Raw genomic sequence first — 9,554 nt, 5'->3', positions numbered from 1 at the left:
TCATGTCTCCCAAGACAGCCAGGGAGAATCCCTTCAGAGAGCACAGAGATCAATGAAGGAGGCTGCTGGAAAAGCAGGGAGGGAGCACTCTTCCCAAAGATTCTCTTTCCAGGGTTGGAGGAGAAGGCAGATTCCATTTGAGAAAGGGAGGGAGAAAGGCTCTATTCCCCCCCCCCAATTGATCAGAGCCGTCCTTGCCTGGGCGAGATCAGATGCCTCCTCGCGAGGAGGCTTCCCTTCCCTGCCTGGGTGAGATCAGAGCCCAAGCGGGCAGGGAATGCCTCTTCGAGAGAAGGCTTCCCTTCCTGCCTCTCCTCCGTTAGAAATGGGCTCTCCCCACACAGAGGGGAGGTTGCAATCCACCGGGAGAAGCCTTGTAGTCCTTTGCAGATGCAGGCGCTGGAGCAGCCGGGACTTCAGGCGCTTAAAGCGCTGAAGAGATTAAGCGCCTGTAAACCATTAAAATAAAAAATAAAAATAATCCTTATCTCTTATTGAAAGACCACAGCGGACAAAGGGGTGAGGGAAGAAAAAATGGCGACAGCCACGACGGATGGGGACAGAAAGGGCAACTCCCCCAAGGCCAGCCCCATCACACTTCGCTCCTCCCCTTCACCTAGCCCAATTTCTCAGCCTGATTGTTCCTATTTCAATAACCCGGTTCCTAACTTGAATCAAGGGAAAAACGTAGGTCTGACCCTAGTACTATTTTAACACGCATTAAATGACGAAAACTCGATTCAAAATTCTATACCGCTCTACAATTCGATTTGTAGTGGGGACGATTGCAGGTTGCTCTAGAACCGTTCTAGGTTTAAATCGGATCCTAATAGGAACGCCACTCCTAGGATTCGATTCAGAACGCGGGGTTTCATCTAGTGAGAACATCCTCATCGTCTTCTTCTTTGAGATCTGCCATAGCCCTTTGGAGCATCATGCTGAAGAAGATTGTAAATAAAGTCGGAGCAAGAACACAACCTTGTTTCACACCATTAGTTATTAGAAAGGGCTCCCAGAGAGCATCGCCATATCTGACTTGACCTTGCTGGCCTTCATGTAGCAGGATGATCATTTTGAGGAATTTGGGGGGGCATCCTAGTCGTTCCAGGATCTGCCACAGACCTTTTCTACTCACAATGTCAAAGGCTTTGGTGAGGTCGACAAATGTTACATAGGTGCTTTCTGCACCGGCATTTGGGACGTCCTCCGGACGTCCCATTTTAAAAAAGGGGCGTCTCTTATAGACGCCCCTGGGCCTAGTACGGACTGTGTCCGTACAAGATGGCGGCGCCCCTTCTACATGGGCGCCGCCATCTTTACGTACTGGACGCACAGCGTCCAGACGTGTCGCGCCGCTTGTGACGTAGCGAGCGCGCCCCTGGCGCCTCGCTACGTCGCAAACGTGACGGTAAAAGAAGCTCCATTTTGAAGCTTCTTTTTTCGGTCCGCGCGGGAGTCGGGCCGTCTGAAGGCTCCGGCTCCCCCACGGACCTACTGGCGGCGGCGGCAGACCGCCGCAAAGCGGCGGTCTGTACCCCGCCATAGAGTCCTTTGTTCTGCTCTCTACATTTCTCTTGCAGTTGCCTAAGGGCAAATACCATGCCTGTAGTGCTCCTATTAGCTCTGAAGCCACACTGGCTTTCGGGAAGAAGTTCTTCTGCAATGGCAGGAAGTAATCTGTTCAGCAGTATCCTTGCGAGGATTTTTCCAGTGATGGAGAGCAGTGTTATACCTCGATAGTTTGAGCAATCTGATTTTGCTCCTTTTTTCTTGAACAGTACACAGATTAACATGGAAATCACTCATCCCAACCTAGGGTCACACAGTGTGTGTGTGTGTGTGTGTGTGTATTCCCCACTGTCTTCCATGCCAGTATTCTCTGAAGATGCCAGCCACAGATGCTGATGAAACATCAGGAATAAACTCTTCTAGGACATGGCCACAGAGCCTGAAAAACCCACAGAACAAAACCTATGGATACCGGCCATGAAAGCCTTTGACTTCTCAGCATCTTCCACTGTCGAACAGCTCTTACCATCAGGAAGTTCTACCAAATGTTTTGGTGGAATCCCTTTTATTGTAGTTTGAATCCATTACTCCAGGTCCTATTGCCTGGAGCTGCAGAAGGCCAGTTGGCCCTGTCTTCAGGCATTTGAAGATGTCTGCCCTCTCACTTCTCAGTCTTCCCTTCTCCTTGCCAAACACACCCAGATGCCTCAGGTGCTCTCTACTAGACTTGCTTTGCTGACATTTTACCATCTTGGTCAACTTCCTTGGCACATAGAATCATAAAGCTGAAAGATACCACAAAGGCCATCCAGTCCAACCCCCTTCTTCTGCCATGCAGAAACTCTCAATCAAAGCATCCCCATTGACAGATGGCCATCCAGCCTGTTTAAAGACCTCCAAGGAAGGAGACTCCACCACCCTCTGCATGTTCCAGTTTGTTCCATTAGCCAACATGACTATTGGCCAACAATTAACCTTCTCCAGGCTAAACATACCCAGCTTCCTAAGCTGCCATTCCCCATGGAGTTTGGTGGTTTCCAGACCTTTCAGCACCCTCCTCTGGACACACTCCAGCTTGTCAATATCCATCTTGAATCCTGGTGCCCAAAACCAGGCACGTTATTCTAGGTGAGGCCTGATCAAAGCAGAATAGAGTGGTACTATTAATTCCTTAGCTCTAGTCACTCTTATTGATGCACCTAGAACATTGCATTTTTTAGCTGCAGCATAATGTTCATGGCTCATGTTCGACTTGTGGTTTACTAGGACTCCTAGATCCCTTTCACATGTTCTGTTGTCAAGCCAGATGTTCCCATTTGTCGTGGAATTAGGAGTTTCTCTTCCGATTCACCTCTCTGTCCATAAGACAGTCATTGTCCCCGTGGGTGAATGGTTGTTTTCAATGGGGTCAAGGAGTCTTACAGAAAGCAGAGATGGGTCTACCTGAGCAATATAAGACTGAGGACAAAACCCACTACAAAGGGTAAGTGCCTTTCCCACAGTCAAACCATGGTGGAATCACTATGGGTCCCATTATCCTCCTCCAACCTCAGCAGAAAGGACATGGACTTTCTGGCACCTTCAGGCTGGTTTCCTCTCTTTTCAACACTATGCTTCCAAAGCATGTTCTCTGCTGTCCCTCCATAGCTATTTTTAGGTTTTTCACTTGCTTTATCGATTTTAATGTTGAATTGATGGATGATTTTAAGTCAGTTTGATCTTATTGAATGTTACTGTTGTTTTTTAAAGCTTCCTTCAGGCCTGATGAGAACAATGGCAGAGAGTCCAATCCCTGGCAGATCTACTCAGAAGGGAGGCCCATGGGGTTCAATTGGGCTTCTCCTATGTGTAGCCCACGAGACAGAGGTGCACCTTGGGAAACCTATGGCGGGATTTTGGTGAAATCCCTGGGACAGACTGTTCCAGCTCTCAGCTGTAGATTGCTTCCAAAATGCAAGGAAGACATGAGAAAATTGGAGTTGCGTGCCTTCAGGTGGTTTCTGACTTATGGTGACCCTAAAGGAACCTGAGAGCCAGTGTGGTGTAGTGGTTAGAGCATTGGACTAGGACTCTGGAGACTAAGGTTCAGATACCAGTTTTGCCCAGGAAGCCCACTGGGTGACCTTGGGGAAATCATAATCTCTCAGAATGCATCCATACACGTAACCTCATTACCTGGGGCTCTCCGTTCCAATGCCAAGTGGCTATTTGCACATGCATTCCACTGTGTCACCATGCACCACCTCCACCATGGTGTTACGAACTTTGGACCTATAAAATCCAAAGTGTGACCCTATGCAGAGTGCCTGATGTGAGAGATGATGTTGGACTCCTCCATGGAAGCAAGGCAGACTAAAATGGTGAAGGGTCTGGAAACCATGCCCTATGAGGAAAGACTTAGGGAGCTGTGAGTATTTAGCCTGCAGAAGAGAAGTTTAAGAGGTGATATGATAGACCTGTTTAAATATTTGAAGGGGTTTCATATTGGAGATGGAGCAAGCTTCTTTTCTGCTGCTCCAGAGATGGAGCAATGGATGCAAGTTACAGAAAAAGAGATTCCAGCTCAACATTAGGAGGAACTTCCTCACAGTAAGGGCTGTTTGATAGTGAAAGATGCTCTCTTGGAAAGTGGTGGAGTCTCCTTCTTTGGAGGTTTTTAAAAGAAGGCTGGGCGGCCATCTGTCCCAGGGAGGGCTTTGATTGTGTCTTCCTGCATGACAACATGGGATTGGACTGGATAGCCCTTGGAGGTCTCTTCCAGCTGCAAGATTCCATGATCTCTGAATGCCTGTCCATCCTTTGATGGCACCAGAAACCCCTTTGCTCCCTGCTTTTTCTCCCTGGCTTCCTCTGTCCTCTTTCATCACAGCTCTCTCTTGAGTCCCTTCCTCCCTGAAGGCCAAAGTCAATAATGAGAAGCCAGAGCAATCCATCATGGGGCTGTGTCTGTTTTATTAGAGATGTTTTATAGAGCACTCAAGGCAAGGGCTGTTGCTGGCTATGGTCGAGACAAGAGGCTGCATCGCTGCTCACTTCATGCCTGGCTCCTGCGCCTTTTCTTCCCTAAGTGCTTCTGCCTGTGGGCCGGGGGCTTTTTGCTGCTCCTTCCTCCCTGGCCCTGATGGGGTGCATTGGGGAGTATGAGTTTCCCTGTTGCAATAGCAGCTCCAGCTGCTGACCTTAAGAAAGCCAGCCTGCTTGCTTGCTTGCAGCTGCTGCAGATTGGAAGGCCAGGAGCTCTGGCAGAAAAGAAAGACCTCCATCCACAACCAAGTAGCCAAGGAACACCTGGACCATGAAGGAGGAATCATAGAATCATGGCATCATAGAGTTGGAAGGGACCCCAAGGGCCATCTAGTCCAACTCCATTTCTGCCATGCAGGAAATCTCAATCAAAGCATCCCCTTTGACAGATGGCCATCCAGCCTCTCCTTGAAAACCTCAATTACCCTCCAAGGGAACGTCTTCCACCGTTGAACAGCCCTTACTCTCAGGAAGTTCCTTCTAATGTTGAGGAGGAATCTCTTTCCCTGTATCTTGTATTCACTGCTCTGTGTCCTGTTCTCTGGAGCAGTAGAAAACAAGTTAGCTCCATCTTCAATATGATATCATGTCACCTCTCTTAACCTTCTCTTCTCCAGGCTAAACACACTCAGCTCCCCAAGTCTCTCCTCAAAGGGCTTCATGGTTTCCAGACCCTTCACCATTTTAGTTGCCCTCCTTTGGACACATGGCTCCAGTTTCCCAACATCCTTTTTGAATTGTTTTGCCCAGAATTGAACACAGTTTTATTCCAAGTGAGGCCTGACCAAAGCAGAATAGAGTGACACTATGACTTCCCTCGATCTAGACACTCTACTTCTATTGATGCAGCCTAGAATTGCATTGGCCTTTTTAGCTGCTGCATCACACTCTTGACTCATGTTCATCTTGTGGTCTCCTTGAACTCCCAGATCCCTTTCACACGTAGAAGTTTCCTTAAGCCAGGTGTCCTCCATCCTATATCTTTGCATTTCATTTTTTTTCTACCTAAGAAGATACACAATAGTTGCAGCTATGGAAAGTAACCTGGGGTCACACTTCCATTCTGGTAGACCCAGAACCCTGCACAAGAGTAAGACCCAGTTATTAACGGAGGTTGTGTTTTTAATTGGTGCTGTATGTGTGTTGATCAAATCCGAAGAAGACTAGGGTTGGAAAGGCCAGCTATGAAGGGACTGGACAAGATCCTAAAGTGGAAAGATATAGCAAGGACCGTCCAAGCCACCGTATCCATCACCATGGAGGTGGCTTTTAAGCAGAGTCTGGACAGCCATCTGCTGGGAGTTTTGATTGTATACTTCTTTGCATTGTGTATTTCTGTGTGGTGGAAGGCGGTCTCTCCCAAGTCTATGGACTTTATCACACGGGGAAAATCGGAAGGCTAACCAAAGGTTAATCCGGGGTCATCCAAGGTATTTCACGTAATTTTGCAAAAGATTTTCAAATGACATCGCATGCAAATGGAAGGCAATCCAAACGCAATCATGAGACATCCCAGGAATAGCTGAATTTGGAAAACTATTGAATGCATCAATCCATTTCCACTGCAAATTCACAGTCAATTCGCATTTGCGTTACTATGAAATGCATCTCCAATTTGGCCATGAGATTACTGTCGGCCATCGGATCCTGTCCTCCTTGCGCATGCGCTAAGACGCTAATTCAAAATCAAGAAGCCGATGGGGATGTACTCATGTAATGAGTTCATTTGCGTTCGCACTGCTTTCTCTTTTGGGCGGACGCTGCGTTCGTCTGTGTGTGTGATGAGCTAGTACGTAATTCCTTGCATTTTCTGGACCCCCCCCCCCCTTTCTTCTTCTTTGGGGACGGTGATACAATCCTCTCTGTGAAAAAGTCCTATGATTCTATGAAAGCAGCCAAAGAGTGCCATGTCCTCAACGATCTCCAGGCCTCCCTCCCTGTCTGAAAAATGGCCTCCTTTGCACCTGAGGACCTCGATGCTTCATTGGTGGTCACTGTTGGGATATATGGCAACTTTGCATGCTGAGACCTCCTAGGAATATGAATGCATGTCTATGGTAGTTTTATTGCTCACTAACATCCCCATCTCATTTCCTGTTTACTAAGAGCATGCCTTACCTTTTGTCCCTTGAGAGAATCTCTCTTCTAAGAGACTCAGGGAGCAGGGTATGTTTAGTCTGGAGAAGAGAAGGTCAAGAGGTGATATGAGAGCCCTGCTTAAATACTTGAAAGGATGTCATATTGAGGGTGAAGCAAGCTTGTTTTCTGCTGCTCCAGAGAACAGGACACAATGGAGCAATGGATGCAAGCTCCAGGAAAAGAGATTCCACCTGAACATTAGGAGGAACTTCCTGACAGTAAGAGATGTTTGACAGTGGAAGACGGTGCCTTTGACTCTCCTTCTTTGGAGGTTGTTAAACAGAGGCTGGATGGCCAACTGTCAAGGATGCTTTGATTGAAAGTTCCTGCATGGCAGAAAGGGGGTTGGATTGGATGGCCCTTTTTGGGGTCTCTCCCATCTCTAGCATTATATGATTCCCTGAGTTTTCTAAGTGATCTCAAGAAACAAAAATTCCAGTGGTGATGCCATCCAGCGCAATGGCATTGCTAAGTCCACCAATAGCAAATCCAGGTCCTTTGTGGCACCTGGCAAAGGAAACGACAGACAGACAAGAAGTAATTGAGATCTAAGGTGCCATCCGGGGAAGGAAGGAGGTGGAAGGATGTTCGGCCACGTTTCTCTGCTGGGTTTCCATGGAAACAGGAGCTGATCTTTCCGCACTACAGTCTGGACCAGCCTCCAAGCCCCAATTTGGGATGGGATGGGACTCTTTCCTCATTTCTTGCCAGGCAAGCTGCCAGCATATGCTTCGGGTCTCCTGAGTCTCCGATGATGGGACTTTCTTCTCCTGCTTCCAGGGTGACATTTCGGCATCTGAGCATCAATTTCTTCATTTGTTCATTAAGATATTTATATCCCTCCTTCTGCCTAAAGCTCCCAGGGCTTTGTGTGCAGCAAAGTCAACCTGGCTCATTTAAACAGTGTAGAAATAAAATGACTTTGGCAGCATCCGCACTGCAGAAATAATGCAGTTTGACACTGTTTTGAACGCCATGGCTCCATGCAATGTAATTCTGGAATGTGTAGTTTGTTATGGCACAGCGAAGGCTAAATAAACTGCAGAATTACGAATCGGAGAATTCTGCAGCATTGAGCCATGGCAGTTAAAGCGGGTTAATGCAGACAAACTGCATTATTTCTGCAGTGTGGATGCCGCCTTTGAAAGGAAGAAACATTTTAAATAGTTTAAGAGGTTAAAAAAGACACATTTCATACCTTTCCACTGTTCCAATTTGGCAGAGACAACCCCAATTAATCCTCTGCCATCCCACTTTCTTTGGGTGCATCTGCACTGCAGAATTAACGATCAATCAATCAGTTGCCTTTATTGCAGTAAACAAACCATAGGCAAAATAAGCACAAAATACAACACTCATCAGAACGTAAGAATTAATGCACCACTTAAAGCCCCATCCTATGGAATCCTGGGATTTGTAGTATTGCAAGGTCTTTAGCCTTCTCTGCCAAAGAGAAGCAACCACAGCTGACACTGCTGCAGAGCAACCCCTTAAAACGCTTCCCTCCCAGCAAACTGCAAACGCTTTGCCTCTGTGGGCATCTTTCAGTCAAAGCTGCTGCTAATGGACTTGTGATTCATGGAAATCTGGGCGTCTTCAGCCTCTGCCACCCCTTTGCAAGAGAGAGCCAACCCAGTTGGTCAAGGTTCAGTCTGCGTAAGAGCAGAGAGAGGCCAGCTGAGTTCAGGCAAAGGCAGACGGCCGGCAGATCAGTCTCTCTGCGTTCCTGGCAGAACTGGAAGAGACCCCAAGAAGGGCCATCCAGTCCAAACCCATCCTGCCACGACACCCCATTCTTTTTAATAGAAACTGAGCATCCATAGGTTTTGGTATCCATTGGGGGGGGGGGGGCTGGAACCAAACCCCAGCGGATACCCAGGGCCCATTGTAATATAATAATAATAATAATATCCCATTGTAGTTAAGGGGACTTCAGCATCCATAGATTTTGGTATCCATGGGGGAGTGGGGGCTGGAACCAAACCTCACCAGATACCATTGGCCCACTGTAATAATAATAATAATAATAATAATAATAATAATAATAATAATACCCCATTCTATTTATTGGTACTTGAGCATCCAGGGGTTTTAGTATCCACAGGGGCTCCTGGAACCAAACCCCATCAGATACCAAAGTCCCCCGCTGTACCAGTAGCCACATGCTGAATACATATAGAATCATAAAGCCATAGAATCATATAGTTGGAAGAGACCCCAAGGACCCTGCTCCAGTCCAAAGCCCTTCTTCTGCCATGCAGGAACTCTCAGTTAAAAACATCCCTGAGAGATGGCCATCGAAGGAAGATGTTGTGAAATGGCTCAGTTCTATTTCCTGCAGGCCCATGCCCACAAGTCCATCCGACCCCATGTTTTTCCTTGGCACATAAATAAAACCAGAGTTGGCACCAGCCAGGCCCCTGCCCTTGGGGTGCCCCAGCTGAGAAAGCCCTGGCCCCTTAGATACTTCCATTGTTTAACTGCCTAAGCCTTCAGTCACTGGGGAGCCCAAAATCGGGTTGAGGAGGTTCATTTCTAGACTGCAGTAAACAAATTAGTTTACTTAATGATTAATGCCATTTACTGAGACAGATCTTTGAAAATGCCCATCGGATGACTTTCTCCTTCTTCACGGTGTATAAAGTTCAGCCAGGGAAGAAGCGTGGCTCCTCTTGCCTCCTCTGGACTAAAGGAGCCACCTTCACCATCGATGCTGCGATGGAGCCTCTGGGTCTGGCCACCATTTTGCCAGTTGGTACGCTTGCCCACCCCTCATAACCACGGATTCTGCATCCGCGGCTTCAACCGTCCGTGGCCTGAAAACAATTGTTCAGAAAACCCCCAAAAGCAAACCTTCATTTTGACATTTTCTGTAATCGACA

This window comes from Sceloporus undulatus, chromosome 1 (assembly GCF_019175285.1).
Source record: "Sceloporus undulatus isolate JIND9_A2432 ecotype Alabama chromosome 1, SceUnd_v1.1, whole genome shotgun sequence".
Taxonomy (NCBI): Eukaryota; Metazoa; Chordata; class Lepidosauria; order Squamata; family Phrynosomatidae; genus Sceloporus; species Sceloporus undulatus.
This window is presented reverse-complemented; position numbering follows the sequence as displayed.